Source organism: Mobula birostris, chromosome 2, assembly GCF_030028105.1.
Source record: "Mobula birostris isolate sMobBir1 chromosome 2, sMobBir1.hap1, whole genome shotgun sequence".
In the NCBI taxonomy this organism is placed as follows: domain Eukaryota; kingdom Metazoa; phylum Chordata; class Chondrichthyes; order Myliobatiformes; family Myliobatidae; genus Mobula; species Mobula birostris.
In genome coordinates, this window is record NC_092371.1 from 68,293,041 (window position 1) to 68,307,350 (window position 14,310).

The 14,310-nt window shown below is 41.7% G+C and overlaps 1 protein-coding gene across 2 annotated transcripts in view; it reads left to right on the plus strand.

Annotated features, from left to right (window-relative positions):
• The window catches only part of lama5 (laminin, alpha 5), a 374,262-nt gene that overhangs the window by 16,359 nt on the left and 343,593 nt on the right, over nucleotides 1-14,310 (plus strand). The window lies entirely within an intron of this gene.

The following is a 14,310-nucleotide window of genomic DNA, read 5'->3' on the forward strand; positions in this document are numbered from 1 at the left end:
TAAACCGTGGCTCTGCCCTCTTTGTCTAGTTTGGATGCTACTTGCTGCAGAGCTCCAAGCCTTTGTCCAGCCTCGTTTGAAATAGTGGAAATGTTTCTGACATTTAGCTTGTGGTAAGTAGTAACTCAAACCTTGCACCAGATGTTTTTGCTAGTTTTGCTTACATTATCCCCTCAGTATAATAGATCTACATATTTCATTAAGTTGCATATTTTATCTCTGTGATCAAGTCTCTGATATGATGAAGGGCCTTGGGGCCCAAAACATCGACTGTTTATTCCTCTCCATAGATGCAGCCTGATCTGCTGAGTTTCTCTAGCATTTTGAGTGTGTGTTGATCTGTTCTCCAAGACATCTTTTCTGTGTCTGTTTATTTTGGCATGTCAGTCAGTTTCATCATGGAGCTGAATTGCGATGTCAGACTGATGGTCTGTTGGCTCTGGCCAAATTCCACTGTTAACTGTAGCACTGATTTGTCGCTACTTTATCTTTTGACTCAGATATTTCCACAGTTTCTGAGCAGTGCTGACTGCACTTTCAATCTGAAGCAATATACTGAATGTGGTTTATCTGGTGTGTGTGGTTCACAGGGATGGATGTGTTCCACAGTGGGATAGGACAAGAATGTGTGTGTCCATCTGCAAAAGTGTTTTGCACATTAAAATAAAAATTAGCTTTATTTGTCACGTACTGTAAAACATCAATACAATGAAATTGATACGTGAAGTTGGTGAATGGTGATACTCAGTGGCCACTTTAGGTACACCCGCTCGTTAATGCAAATATCTCATCAGCCAATCATGTGGCAGCAACTCAATGCATAAAAAGCATGTAGACTTGGTCAAGAAGTTCAGTTGTTGAGACTAAACATCACAGTGAGGAAGAAATATGATCTAAGTGGCTTGGAATGATTGTTGCTGCCAGACTGAGTGGTTTGAAAATCTCAAACTGCTGATCTCCTGGGATTTTCATTCACAACAGTCTCTAGAGATCATAGAGAATGGTGCAAAGAAAACCAAATGAAAAACATCCAGTGAGTGGCAGTTCTGTGAGTGAAAATGCCTTGTTAATGAGAGAGGTCAGAGGAGAATGGCCAGACTGGTTCAAGCTGACAGTAACTCAAATAACCACTTCTGACACCAGTGGTGTGCAGAAGAGCATCTCTGAATGCACAACACATCAAACCTTGAAGTGAATGGGCTACAGGAGCAGAAGACCTCACCGGGTTCTACTCCCATGGCCATTCGATTAGATACACTCCTGTACCTAATAAAGTCCCCACTGACTATAGATTCATTGGCAATGCCAAAAATGGAATACTCCTAATACTGGTTGTATTTAACTGTCTGTTTACTATAAGAGACCACTAGATGATTATTAATTGAAGCAGCCCTCAACTGTCAAGACCCTTGAGATTAATTATATTCATTTAGAGTCAGGACAAAACATTTGATTTCATTGATATATTGAGATGGAGCACTTTTGGTCCTTTGAGCCACGCCGCCCAGCAACCCCCTGATTTAATCCTAGCCTAGTCACAGGACAATTTACAATGACCAATTAACCTACCATCTGGAAAGCCTTTGGACTGTGGGAGGAAACCGGAGCACCCGGAGGAAACCCACAGGCCATGGGGAGAACGTACAAGCTCCTTGCAGGCAGAAGTGGGGATTGAACCCAGGTTGCTGTTACCATAAAGCATTGTGCTAACCATGCCACCCTATGACGGTTGAGCAATTGCAACTCTGAGGAAGAGCTGATCTCAATTAAAGCTATTTACTTTTTATTTGCACAGTTTGTCGTCTTTTACACACTGGTTGTCAGTATTTGTTCATGTGTAGCTTTTTGATTCTATTTCTTTGTTCTACTGTAAATGCCTGCAAGAAAATGAGTCTCAATGTAATATATGGTGACATTTCTGTACTTTGCTAATACATTTTCTTTGAACTTTGAGAACTCCAGAGGATTATAAGCTCTGGGGGGGGGGGGGGGGAATTATTTTCTCAGCCATCTTATCCACAATCAGTGATCTCTGGTTCTCAATTCCACTCAGGGAAAACAGCCTTCCGGGCACTATTCCACGTAGCCCTCTCAGAATCTTGTATGTTTCTGTTGGATTGGATTCTTTTCTTCCGCCCCTGAAAATACAAGTGTGTTCTGCACAATCTCTTCATGAAGAACAGACCATAGAAAAAATAGTGAACTTTTGCTGCATTGCTTCCAAGCACACAGAATACAGAGACCCAAACTACAAGCTTTTTTATAGAAGTGGTTTGTATCTTTAAGATGCAAGGTACTGCAGGTGCTGGAAATCTAGAGCAATACATACAATGTGCTGGAGGAGCTCAGCAGGTCAGGCAGCGACTGTGGAGAGGAATAAATATGAAGAGTCTCAGCCTGAAACTTTGACTCTTTATTCCCATCCATACTCCTTACTCTTTACTCCTCCAGCACATTGTGTGTATTGTATCATTAAGATCTGCCCTGTTTGCACTGACTGACTACTACACTGGAAATTTAAGAGGAGATTCTAAAAGAAATAAACTGCCTCTGACGGAACTAAAATGCTGGTGCCTGAGAGACAATAGCTTAATATCCATTGGCCGGGCATCAGCTTGGGTCTGTGTGAACTGCTGTGCAGTATTACCTGAGCAAACCCTTTAGTGCCAGCATATCAAAAAAAAAGTCCATAAAATGTCAAGCAATCAGAACCAATGTGGAATGTGTTCTTTCTGCCAGCAAATTTAAAATGATTCCTGAGAATGAACATGAGATTCTGCATGTGCTTGAAATCCAGAGTAACACATGCAAAACACTGGAGGAACTCAGTAGGACAGGCAGCATTTATGTAAGGGAATAAAGAGACAACATTTCCACCTATCACCTCCCAGCTTCTCACTTCATATCTCTTTTTCCCCCCCCCCCACCAAAACCTGACTTCACCTTCCAGCTTGTTCTCCTTCCCCTCCCTCCAGCTTCTAGTTCTGCCATCTTCCCCCTTTCCAGTACCGAAGAAAGATCTCAGCCTGATATGTAGACTGTATGTTCTTTTCCATAGATGCTGCCTGACCTGCTGAGTTCCTCTGGCATTTTGTATGTGTTGTCCTGAATAAGTCCATCTACGAATGGATGGATGACATGAAAGAATGATTTTAATATTTCTGAGGATAGCTCACCTCAAAAGCTGAGAGCGTCAAAGCCTTCAGTGTGGCCCATCCCCCAACACCTCAGCGTGGCCTAACCCAGATCCCGAATAGAGCATTCTGACATCGATTTTGTCTGATTTGCTTATAAAGTACGAATTTTTAAAAAATGTTTTGTTGCTGATGTCATTAAATTGATCAGTGTGTTGCCGGGGTGAAAGGCATCTTTGAGGTCAGTGTTCCTTTAGTACAACGTCCAGCCTCTAACTGTGGGGTCCTGGAACTCAGGATGTTGTGCAACAGTTGAAGGTAGGGGCTGATTGTTTCCATGGACAAGAAGCTGAAGAGCATAACTGCGGTTTACCTTTTTAATGTGTCTGGTGTCTGGCACTGAAGCAGCCTTGTATAATTACTCCATGCATTGCTAGCATTCTTTGAATGCCAGCCAAAGTAATCCATTTAGAAAGTTAAATTCAGAGCCTCTGGACAATTTAAAAGGACTCCTGCTCTTTCAGTCTAATGGACAATTTGTCAATCCACCATACTGGAAAGCTGATCAGAAGTGAAGCATTATTTAGTGCTCAGTATTTCGGGAGGCTTTGCTTGGAATTGTTGAGTAATTAAAATTCAGTTATCAGTGCATGGAATGCAATCAGTTCTGTTGATCATTTACACTGTCTAAGCTGACATTGCCTATTTAGAGAACTTTTTAATTCTTGCTTATCTTTTCATGAATGCCCAAAGGCAGTTAATATGAGCATGTAAATTAGGAGTGGGATTGGGCTTCTTGGCCTGCTGGTCCTGCTCCACCATTCAATAAAAGTGTCACTGTTGTGATTGTAACCTCTTGTCCACATTCTGGCCTGCTGTGGTAACCTTTCACCCCTTTGCTTATCAAAAATATCTACTGTTCCCTTAATAACATTTGAGGACATTGCTTTCTTTGGGAACTTAAGTTCCAAGGGTTCTCTGCCTCCCCCCTTCCCTCCCCAAGAAAGAGAATTTTAACTCGTTGCTCTTTTTTTTTGAGCAGATTTTTAAAGCAGTAGTTCTGATTCTCCTGCAAAAGGTAACATTGTGTTCATATCCACTCCGCCACGATTCCTCATTATCTTGGGCTTCAGCAAGACGCAGAATGCGAGGGGAGCTCAGCAAGGCAGGCAGCATCTATGGAGGGGAATAAATAGTTGACATTTCAATGTTCGAAGTATGCATTAGGGTTATTATCAAGGTATGCATTATATGCCACCATATACTATCCTGAGGTTCATTTTCTTGCAGGCATTTACAGTAAAACAAAGGAAATCCAATAGATCCAGTGGAAAAACTACACAAAGACTGACAAAAACCAATGTGCAAAAGAAGGCAAACTGTGAGAATACAGAAGAATTCAATAAATAAGTAAATTATTTCAGGCCGCCATCCTTCGGGTCCGAAACATCAACTGTTTATTTCCCTTCCTAGATGCTGCCTGACCTGCTGAGTCCTCCAGCATTTATTGTGCACCAGTCAAGATTTCTAGCAAATGCAAACACTCGAGGTGAATCGATGATCTTGTGCTTTGGTCAAGCACCTCTCATTTTTCTAAACTCCAACAAATACAACCCTGTTCTTTCGTCATAAGTCAACCTGTCCATTCTAGGTGTCAAACTGGCGAACCTCCTCTGAACTGCCTCAAATACATGAACATCCTTTCTTAAGTACTTTAAATGTGGTGTCACCAATGCATCACCATCCTGAAGCACAACTTCCCTACTTTATTCATTTCCCTTTCTCATTAAGCAAGAACAATATTCTTTTTCCTGAATACTAGCATTTTGCATGGAATACCCAGATTTCTCTGCAGCTCAGTGCCCTGGTAATTTCTCACCATTTAGACAGTATTCTTTATTCTTACCAAAATGGACAACATTGCATTTTCCCACATTATATAGTTCTTTGTGCAGTGGGTGGCCTAGTAATATAGCCATTTCTACTGTTACAGCACCAGTGACCCAGGTTCAATTCAGCCACTGTCTGCAAGGAGTTTCTTCATTCTCCCTGTGACTGCATGGGTTTCCCCCAGGTGTTCGGCTTTCCTCCCCTATTTCAAGGACCTATGGTTTAGTAGGTTAATTGGCTGCGAGGGTGTAATTGGACACTAGGCTGGAAGGGCCTGTTATAGTGCTGTATATCACATTTTAAACACATTTTCTGCTTCAAGTGTGAACTTGAATAGTGGTGTTTTATATTAAAGCAAAATATTTCCATGTGCTCCTTGTTTTTTTGCTGGATTTCCAGAATTTGCTCTTTATTCTTTAATGTTCTCAGAAAGCAAAACCAACATTGAAGTCTTCACTGGTGTTTCTGATTGAGCCTAAAACACCAATCTATTCATCATTGTCCCCTGAGTCTTGTTAACTGGTTCTGAAATCTAATGACCTCACCTTAAAGTTTCCTGTTTTAAAAGTGTTCTTTCTAGATTGGATTCTATTAGTCAATGATTGAAGGAATGGAAATTGAATTTACAAAGCAGTACAGGGAGGGTTTGCAATCATGAGAAACAAGGCAAATTTAACTGCAGAATGCATGTTACTGATTTCAGAATCTGAAGTGGTAAACCTTTCAATCCTTTTAACTGAATTGCCTGTCTGGGTGACCTCCAATCTGATGGTATGTATATAGATTTCTCCTTCTGGTAAAGAAAATTCCCATTCCCACCCCCACCACCCAATTCCCCACTCTGACCTTTCACTTCTTCACACCTGCCTATTGCTTTTCTCTGGGTCCACCCCCCCCCCCACCTTCTCTTTCTCCTATTGTCCACATTTCTCTCCTATCAGAATTTTCCCTCTCCAACCCATGACCTTTCTCACACATCTGGCTTCACCTATCACCTTCCAGCTAGCCTCTTTCCTCCACCTGCCCCTCCCTCACTTTCTACTCTGGCATCTTCCCCCTTTCCTCCCAGCCCTGGAAAAAAGATCTTGGCCTGAAACATCAACTATTTATTCTTATCCATGGATGCTGTGTTGTTGTAGTAGTAGAGCTACTACGACTTGATGTTTCAATCCCTATGATAAGTCGGCACTCTATTGAAGCTCTAGTTAAATGTTAACTACTGTACTCGGACTTTATAATTTCTGTCTTTAACACATGATGAATGGTGTGACTATAATGTTCTCAGAAGCAAGTGCTAACATTGTGCAAGGATGGCCGTAGAACATTTGGCTTAATTCACCAATCTTCAGTCTACCAGGATAGAATGTGGTTTTTGTGTGTTTAGAGACAGCTCCAGATTCAGCAAGTGCCTTTGTGGGGAGAGGAGGTATTGAAACATGCAGAGAGCAGGGCAGGCAAGAGTTGAACTGTGAAAAGAGAGAAACTAATTTTTCTAATTACTTTATTTAAAAAAAACAAACCTGATTCCATAAACACTTTTTCTTATACTTTTCTGATTTCTGCTTCCTTTCTTCCTGAAAATTTTGCCTCGTTGACGCAGTGAAAGTTGCATTGACCAGGTGTATTGGCATCAATTATCTATGCGCAGCGCTTCTGACTGTCAGCAACATTTAAACAGTGATTTTGGCACCCAATCTTGCCTCTGCCTACAGGTGTGTACATCCAGTGGAGAAGGACTATCGCATTCAGCAGTTAATTAGCTAATGCTATGCAGGGTAGGGCCCGATCCTTCAGCTAATGCTGTGCAGGGCAGGCTCTGGCCCTTAAGGCTCCTGTTGATCTTAACTGCTTCTTGGATAAACCTTATCTGATTTCTGTAACCCATCAGGGAAGCTCTTTGGAGTAGAAGGTTTTTCTGGAGAATAATGTAAACTGGCATCTTCTTTAGCAAACCTTACTAATAGATTTTAAATTTTAACAATTCTGCCACACAATGTGTTCCTCTCCCTTTTCTCCACCCTCACGGGAGGGAACGTCGACTCAGAGCATGAGAGGCCTGCGTCGGGCATTTTCATGCCTTACAAGGCGCAGATTGGAAGTCTGTGTGGGGCGCCACTTCTTGCACAGACACTAGAGCAACGTGTGATTAAGTGCCTTGCTCAAGGACACAAACACGCTGCCACAGCTGAGGCTCGAACCAGTGACCTTGAGGTAACTAGCCGAACGCCTTAACCACTTGGCCATGTGCCCAACAGAAATAATTCGTAAACCTTGCAATAGAAAATAAACACTGAGCTGAACTGAATATGGACTCTGATTTTTGTGTTTTATATTCAGCGTTTTAACTTGTCCTTGTTTCAGTTTGCACAATTTGTTCTTTGTACTGGGGGTGGGGTGAGTTGATGTTCTAGTTGCTTTTTGCGCAGGGGGGTTTGAGCGTGGGGGGGTTGATGTTCTTGCACTTTTGCGCGTGGGGAGGGGGGGTTAATGTTCTTGTTGCCATTTGCGTGATTTTGTTTTTGCATGTGGAAGGGTGGGGTTTATTTTTCTTCCTTTGAACGGGTTCCATGGCGTTTCTTTGTTTTGTGACTGTGGAGAAGATGAATCTCGGGGTTATATACTGCTTCTGTACTTTGATAATAATTGTACTTTGATTCCTTTGAATTAAAATATGTAAATCCCATTAGAAAAGAGTGGAAAGAAACAGATCGAAATCCTTAGGTTACCAAGATTATTAAACCTTTTGTGTTTCCTATATTTGATTGCACAGTTGTTTAAACATACCACAATGCAATCTATTATTTGTAAAATCTGATTATCATTTTGGCTAATCAACGTCCATTCCTGTTAAAGCGTGCTTCAGGATATCATTAGCCCTTTGAACATTGAATATCTTCCTGACTTGTATAAATATTGACTTCTGTTAGGGGCCATCCTGCCAAACCCATGACCCCAGGTTCACAGTGGTGACCTCAAGTGTGTTCTAATCACCCTGAGGCAATATTGGACACTCGAGGTCACTTTTGTCACCTTAGGGGTGGCCATTTAACTTGTCGCCCATAACAGCAGTCAATATTTGTTTTGCTGTTCCTGGACTCTCACTAATGTCCTCACTGGAAAGCCCCGAGCTTCCAATCGGGACTACTGTGTGAAAGGAGAGAAGAGAAAGGAATCGATTCGATCAATTTGTGTTAATAGAATTATCTTCATTTCCTCAATATTTCACAGAATTTCATTGCCAACAATCACTGTTAAAGTTTAATCACTTTTTAAACAGTTACATCTCATACCAAAATTCCCAAATAATTGGATAAATAGTCAACTCATTTTTATACAGTAACGGAGGCTGATTCCTGGGTTTAGACACTGGCAGAGCTCCCTTCCTTTTAATCCTTTACACTTGAGCAATAAGCTTGTTTCTGTTCAACAAGAGATGGAGGTAGAAATTATCTGTTCAGTCTTCATATTCCTCAGAGGTTGGTACTGTGCTCTTTTTCCTTGACATATGTTTTGTTGGTCTTTGTGTGAGATTTTTGTGGATTCTACGTTTTTTATTGTTTTCTAGCTGCTTGCAAGAAGATGTCTCAAGATTGTATATGGTATACGTACTTCAGTAATAAGTTTGCATTGAACTTTGACTAGTGCCAAAGTTAACCAACCTTAAGACATCTGTGGGGAAGGCGAACCTCAGAACTGTATACTGCATGCGTACTTTGATAATAAATGTACTTTGAATCTTTGAAATATGCTAAGATGTTGTTGATGTGTTTGAAGTTAAGTGACGGGGTTGAGTCCCAGGTCCTAAACTGTTCACGAGGGCATCCTGCAAGATCTGGGGTCTTCAGATTTCTGTCAGTTTATCAAGTTACCATAGCCTGAGATTTGCCACATTAATTTCACTCGCTAAAGAGCCGCAAAAAGATTTCCACACACTTCCTTTTGTAAATCAGGGATCCTCGGAAACGTTAATAATTATAGAATGTGTCTCCTAGTAACGTTTTAAAACGACTGAGAGAAGTAAGTTGAACTCACTTGGTAGCTGAACTTGTATTCAGCTCATTAGACCACACTTGGAATATTGTGTTCCATTCTAGTCCTGCTTAAAGACCTGTTGCAAAATCTTACTCTGACTCTACAGGAACTGCTACACGGTTAGAATTGCCACACTTCAGATAAAACATGAAGTCAAGATTCTTGGATAAATGTGGCAGTGTTTGAAATCAAGCAGGCATGCTCTCCCAGAATCTACCTCCCTGAAGATTATAAGAAGAAACTATCTGATTATTATCACACTGCTGATTGTGGGAACTTTATGTGCATTACCGTGGTTACATTTGATCAGCTACTGGGAGGTCCTAAAAGGGATATGAAAAGTATAGAACAAATCCATGTCTTTTTCAACATTTCCTTTTAAAGTTTTTTGATAATTCTGTGGAGCAAAATCTAAAATTTTGATCCAAAAAAGGGTGGGGGGGGGGGAATGCAACTATTGGAATTCTGAAACTGGACAATAACAAGAACTTAAAATGTTGGAAATGCTTAGGTCAGACTGTATTGGCAGGAAGAGAAAGTGTTACCGACTGGAAATGGTGACGCTTCCTCTTCACACAGATGTAGCCTGATCTGAGTACAGTTTTCTCACTGCTGCCTGCGAGAAGTTTGTATGTTCTCCCTGTGACCCTGTGGGTTTTCTCCAGGTGCTCCAGTTTCCTCCCACAGTCCAAAGGTGTACCGTTTGGTAGGTTAATCGGTCATTGTAAGTTGTCCTGTGATTTGGCTAGAATTAAATGAGGAGTGTGCTGGGCAGCACAGTTCGAAGGGCCTATTCTTGTGCTGTATCTCAATTATTTTTTTAAAAGAACCTCACCTTGTTTGTCAGTTGCTGGAAAGAATAGTTAATGGGACAGTACAGGCCCTTTGGCCCACAATGTTGTGCTGACCTTTTAACTTCCTCTAAGATCAATTTAACCTTTCCCTTCCATGTAGGCCTCCATTGTTCTTTCATCCATGTGCCTATCTGTCTTTTAAATGTACCTAATATATCAGCCTCTACCACCACCCCTGGCGTCATATTGTAGCACTTTGGGTTTATGCCTTCGTCTAAATACCTGAAATTCTCTCTCTTTGCATGTACAAACGAATCTATCCAGATGATGCATACATTTGTTGTAGGACTGGGTCAGTAACAATCGGATGTGGGCTGGTTTACTAACTCAAAGCATTGAAACTGCTCTTTAAATAGCTCTTAGTGTATTGTCTGGCAGAGATCTGTATATTCAAAAGCCCATTGAAAGAACAGCACTAAAGGAAGTACTTAAACTGCATGGTACTTCTCCTTTGATCTGTTCGGGGCCTATCTGAAGGCCATCCTTGAGTGTCAGGCCTCTGCTTCATTCATGAAAAGCAATCCGGTGCTGTCTGTGCTGGGTTGACTGAAGAAGTGTGCTGCACCCTCATTGTCCTCTTTCAGTGCTTCGCTACTTAAGATTAACATACCTGATGTACTTTGACCCACGAGGCTGACTACTCTCACAATGAAATCTCTCTCTGGAGAGAGAGCCTTGCACTTTCAGCATTCGGGGTGAGGTGTCCAGATTATAGTCGGGCTTCATGGTAATTGTGCCCTTGAGATGCAGGGGGCTGCGATATAATTATGGTGCTCCTTTGTATTATTTCCCGATTTGGCCCATTTGACAGCTTGAACATGGCTGCATAGTGCTGTTCCTCCTCTGACGGGCAACTCAAAAATTAGAGCGCTGAGATCCATCAGCATTCGCAGTTTGAAGTTTATGCAAATACTTGGCTTGCAGTTTCCACCTGCTAAGCTTCCCACACATACAGAACCATCGAGCTCTTCTACTCTTGACTTTTGCCAAACTCTGAGTTTGCTGGGACTAATGTGACCAGTTTCTAATTTTAAACAGGGAAATGCCAGTCAAATGGAAAACTGCCTTTGCCTGGCCAGTTTCAGAGAGTTTTTTTTAAACCAAACACTGGCGTTTCTGTAGTGTATGTCAAGAAGTTTCTTTGCAATTGCTTTTGTCCAATGCCTTTCATTGTGCCTACTGAGAAGGAAAATCACTTCAACTGAATTAACTACCATGGGACCATTCAGGGTAGAAAAGGCCGAAGGATTAAGAATACAAGACCCAGAGCTTCAGCAGAAAGGTTAGCTTGCACAGTGCGTTTTGTCTGTTTGTTTATTCTCAGTGACAACTTAATGATCAGCCAACTGCTCTTGTCTTGGGCATGCTTATGTGAGGCCTAAGCGAGAAGTTCCAAGAGGAAAAATGCCCTTTCAAAATGGAGACCTGGATGTGACTCAGTCACCCTGCCCACGTCAAGCTGTAATAATTGTCAAGATGCGGTGCATGTGGTGCCAACCCACAACTTGCTTTGCATATCTTCCGAAGGGATGCAGTCCATCTTCTCCCTCTGGTGTCTGCCCCATCCATTCCTCCTTTCTCTTTGACAGCAGGGTACTCCACAGTACCTAAAAATGTAGACTGAGAAAGCTGGCAGAAAATGAGCTTAACAAGTGGCTGCTCAATAAATAGAGCTGAAGATAAGAAATTAGACTGGGAGGAATGGATCCTGACTTGTAGTGAGTTCTTTTTGCAGCAACGTCCTGCTCTTTATCACATTTAGTCCAAAGCTAATTGGTCCACCTGCAGCATTTTAAACCAAGGTTGAATTCGGTGGCAATGCAAAAACAACTGCCCTTTTGACAAGTTTCAGATTTCTTTTAAATCTGAAGTGAACTTTCTGTGGAATGAAGTGCAAATATGCATGGTTCAGAGTGGCACGGTAGCATAGTCGTTAGCACGATGTTTTACAGTACCAGTGACTCAGGTTCAATTCCTGCCAGTGCCTGTAAGGAGTTTGTACATTCTCCCCATTTCCTCTGGGTGCTCTGGTTTCCTCCCACAGTCCAACGATGTACTGGTTGGTAGGTTAATTGGTCGTTGTAAATTGTCCAGTGATTAGGCTAGGATTAAATTGGGGTCGCTGGGCAGCATGGTTCGAAGGAGCTATTCTGCACTGTATCTCAATAAAATAAAGTATGTTTTGTCAGGAATCTTTTCTCATTACATTATCATCGCTGAAATGCAACCATTTTACCAGTAATGTCACTCATAATCCCAGCCATTTAGAAACTAATACTAGACCTTCACTATAACTTCTATTTCTGATTCTAATTTCCTCGTAGCCCTTAAACCAGTTGGGAAATTACCCGAACTAACTACAGTAGTATCTTTTTAATTTCTTCTGAGGATTAATTGTTAGCCAGTAAACCCAAGAGGAGCCTGTCTATAATTTTGCCCTCTCATTAGCCCCCTGTTTGACTGACTGGCTTGGGGACACAAGAAACTGCAGATGCTGGAATCTGGAGCAAGATCCAAAGTGATGGAGGAGTTCAAAGTAAATTTGTTATCAAAGTACATGTATGTCACCATCTCTGTGCGGCAGGAAAACACACATTATGGTATAATAGTCTGCTTTGTTACTTCATATTATTATTGCACATTGGTAAATTACTAGTGTGTATCTAAATGCTGCTGCAACTAAAGAATTTTCCACTCGGGATCAATAAAGTATTTATTATAGTATACAACCTTTATTCATTTTCTTGGAGGGGACGTGCTCACTAAGTACAAAAAAAATGAAAGACTGCACCCAACAGGACAGGCAAAGGACTAATAATAAATAAATAAGCAATAAATAATCGAGAGCATGAGATGAAGAGTCCTTGACAGTGAGTTATAGGTTGTGGAAGCAGTTCGTGATAGTGTGAGTGAAGTTATCCCCACTGGTTCAAGAGCCTGATGGTTGAGGGGTATTAACCGTTCCTGAACCTAGTGGTGTGGGTCCTGAGGCTCCTGTACTACCTTCCTCGTGCCAGCAGTGACAAGAGAATGTGGTCTGGCTAGTGGGGGTCCTTGGTGATAGATGTTGCTTTCCTGAAACAGCACTCCAGGTAGATGTGCTCAATGGTGGGGTGGGCTTTATCCATGATGGTTGGGCCCTGTCCACTACTTTTGGTAGGACTTTCCATTCAAGGACATTGGTGTTTCTGTACAAGACATTGATGCAACTAGTTAATATACTCTCCACCACACATCCATAGAAGTTTGTCAAAGTTTTAGATGTCATACCAAAGCCCCTCAAACTCCTAAGGAAGTAGAGGCACTGTTGTGTTTTCTTTGTAATTGCACTTGTGTCCTAGGCCCAGGACAAGTATTCGGAAATGAAAACACTGAGGAATTCAAAGTTGCTGAGCCTCTCCAGGTCTGATCTTCCCAATGAGGACTGGCTCATGGACTTCTGGTTTCCTCTTCCTGAAATCAATAATGTGCTCCTTGGCCTTGTTGACAGCGAGTGAGAGGCTTTCACTGTTGTTCGATGGATCAGGTAGCATCTATGGAGGGAAATGAACAATCACCATTTTGGATCAAGACTCTTCATTGGGAAGATTGTCGGTAAGAACTAATGAAAGAAGCAACTCCACTTTCATAGAAACAATTCACTGAAGGATGAAGTGATTCACTTTGGAAGTTCAAGCTTGAAGATGGAGTTACAAGGTTAATGGCAGGATTCTTTGCTGCGTAGAGGAACAAGGAGATCTTGCGGTCCACGTCCATAGATCTTTCAAAGTTTCCACGCAGGTTAATATGGTGGTTAAAAAGACACATGGTGTGTCAATCTTCATTTGTCAGGATTGAGTTCAAGTGCTGTGAGGTTACTATTGCAATTCTATAAAAGGGTTAAATCGTGCCTGGAGTATTGTGTTCAGTTCTGGTCACCTCATCATAAGAAGATCTTGGAAACTTTAGAGAAGGTACAGAGGAGATTTACTAGGATGCTGCCTGGGTTAGAGAGCATATTTTCTGAGGATAGGTTGAACAAGCTAGGGCTTTTCCCTTTGGAGCGAAGGAGAACAAGAGGTGTCTTGAAAGAGGTGTAGAAGAAGAGAAACATAGTGGACAGCCAGTGTCCTTTTTCCCCAGCATGACAATTGCTAATACAGGGGGACATAATCTTAAGATGATTGGAGGGAAGTATTGGTGGGATGTCAGAGGTAGCTATTTTACACAGTGAGAAGTAAGTGGATGAAACACACTGTGGCGTATGGTGATAGAGGCAGATACAACAGGGATGTTAGAGACACTAAGGTATATGGATGAAAGAAAAATGGAGGGCTATGTGGAAGGGTTGGGTTGGATTAATCTTGGAGTCGGTTGAAAAGTCAGCACAACATCATGGGCCAAAAGACCTGAGTTCTGTT